This window comes from Glossina fuscipes, unplaced genomic scaffold (genome assembly GCF_014805625.2).
Source record: "Glossina fuscipes isolate IAEA_lab_2018 unplaced genomic scaffold, Yale_Gfus_2 1, whole genome shotgun sequence".
NCBI classification, from domain to species: domain Eukaryota; kingdom Metazoa; phylum Arthropoda; class Insecta; order Diptera; family Glossinidae; genus Glossina; species Glossina fuscipes.
Window position 1 is genome coordinate 22,184,507 of NW_023998415.1, and position 2,875 is coordinate 22,187,381.

The window sequence follows — 2,875 nt, forward strand, 5'->3', positions numbered from 1 at the left end:
ATAACAATGGATTTGGGGAAAGGATTACATAAACATATTTATTTTTTTTTTTTTTTTTTTTTTTTTTTTTTTTTTTTTTTTTTTTTTTGTTGATTATTACACACAAACATCGAAAAGATATATTCTTACACATGAAAATAAAAGAAGAAGAAGAAAGCTACACAAAATAAACAAACAAGCTGTTCTGTGATTTCAAAAAAGAGAGAAATTGTATTATAGTGTAGTTTGGAGATTTTTGGGTGACGACGGTGTAGAAGAGAAGTTGCATAACTTTCTGGGAAAGCGCATGTATCGCATCGATCGATTCGTCTTACCAGATGCGAGGAGTTTTGCAACATCTTCTCACCGTACATGGATTTGTTTAACTTATTTCACAAAGAAAAAAAAAAAAAATGAAAAAAAACTTTTGCTTATAAGTTTTACTTGTTTTTTTGCTTTTCTTGTCGCTTCCCTTTCAAGTCAGGAAAGTGTAAAATCTTAGCGAGTTCAATTGGAAAGTTATTTAATTGTTTACACGTGTGCGTATATGTATATTAAGCGAGGGGGAAGATTACATATATTAATATAAATATATATATATATTATATATATTATATATATATATATATATATTATTATATATTATATATTATACATATATGTATATATATATATATATTTATTTTTTAAATAAAGGTTAATTAATATATATTTATTAAATTCATAATATAACGGAGATCTTATGATTACTACAAATAGGAAATTGCATCACTTTCAGTGTACGGCAAAAAGGTTATACCAAAATAATAAATCTAAATAACTTGTAACTTTTATACCCACTACCGAGGGATAGGTATTATAACTAGACGTGAAAAAAAAAAGTCGCCATATAGTATTTACAATCTTGTCCGTCCGTCTATCCAGTTTGGTTAGAATTTTAAAACATTTGCTATATATGATTTTATATTTGTTTCATATATCACACAGCCCAAAAATACGCCCACGACGACAAAGAAGCGGAAATTTCAATGTGATTTTTCATGGGATATGTTTATCGGTATAAAATTTTCATTGAGAACATTTACTACGGATGTCTAGAAGAAACGTTTGTTTCGTCGTGTCCCAAATGATCGTCGGCCGCGTTCTTAGCTAAAGTAATGTATGATGGAAAAGCCGTTGACATTTATTTTAAACATATCCCTGAGCGATAGCGGGTATCGAGAATTCGCCCCAAGACGAACATAGTTTTCTTATTAGTTCGTTTTGGTTTTTTTGTTATCTAAAGGCTTTTTTAAGATGGAACAAATGTTTATACTTACATATTACACACGGTTACCTTATAAATGCTTATAGTAAGGATACGCGTTATGTATATCCGTTAAATTTTTTTTCTTGTTTTGCTCGTTTGCAGCAGTTTTTTAATGCAGTTGCGCTTTCATGCTAACATTTCTTTGTTTTAGTTAACTTTTTATTTATTTATTTATTCTTTTGTTTTTGTTTTTTTTTTTTTTTTTGCTCTAAAATTTCATTTCTATATGAATTTATATGTAAGTGGTTATATACATATGGCTGGTAAAAATTTTCTATTTTTGTTTTTTTTTTTTATTTATTTATTTTTTTTGGACAGATTCTTGTTTTAAGGTAGTAGAAAATTAAAATTGGAGAAACTCCCAAGTCTTGTTTTTATGGAATTTCTCCAGCATGGCAAACCTTTTTGTGGTGTAGCAAAACACATTTTGTCACCGAAATAAATTTTATATATGATTTTTTCAAGCAATCATTATATATAATACGAGTAATATGAACATGCTTTTGATACGAGTTTATAATGAAATCCTTATTCTTTTGGCCGGTTCTTTGGTAGGTCTGTATGAAAGAGTTGGTGGGAGAGGATCATTTGCCTTAATAGGTTTCTTATAAATGAAAGGAATTCTCGAGTTATAATTAATGCTTATTCAGTAGACAAATACATTTAAAAGCCAATTGAACTCACTGGTATCTGGTATTATTTTTTGCATATTTTTTTGTTGAACTCTTTTTATTATTATTTTGAGATTTAATTTTTGTTTATTTCATGTTATTCTATACGAACATGTTGGGACAAATGCCGACAATTGTGATATAAAATGGAAAATTAACAAGTATGTGAAGGAATTAATAAGAGAATGAGAGTGAGATAATGTTATGGAGCGGAATAGAAACGATGGAGAAAGCTTTTCTTTTTATGACAAAAGAAGAAGAAAAAAAAAAAAAAAAAAAAAAAAACACGCATACGAATATTTTAAACAGAACGTTAAACTAGGAAGAAACAGCATAAACACATACATATACATTCATTTATATAAGGAAAATAGCAATAGCCGTTGAGAGTAGACAGCGAGACATGTGAGATGGATAGGCACTCAAACGAAGAGAAACAGACAAAGTGACAGAGAGTTGGGCAGAGATAAAGAGAGAGATAGATAAATAGAGATAGATAGATAGACAGATAGAGAGTGTGAGAGTGAGTGAGAGAGAGAGAGAGAGAGAGAGAGAGAGAGAGAGAGGGAGAGAAAGGGAGAAATAAAAAAAAAATAACAGGTTGCTTATATACACACAATATCTGAGTAAGAGTATGATAGCAATGATAGACAGAAGTCATACACGTAAAATAAAGTACAAAACAAATTGCAGATTTTATAATAATAGTTTTCCATAAATAAAATTATCAATTATACATTTAATGAGAGTGATTGAAGGTGATATAAAAAATGCATGAAGTGAGATGCGGTATATTAACTGTTTTGAAGGATATTCTCATTGACGGATCCAGCTTAATTAAAGCAACAATTTTCGAATTTTTACTCTATCTTCGTTTTATGTGGTGTTTTGGCGGATGGTGCGGAGAGGGAAGTTG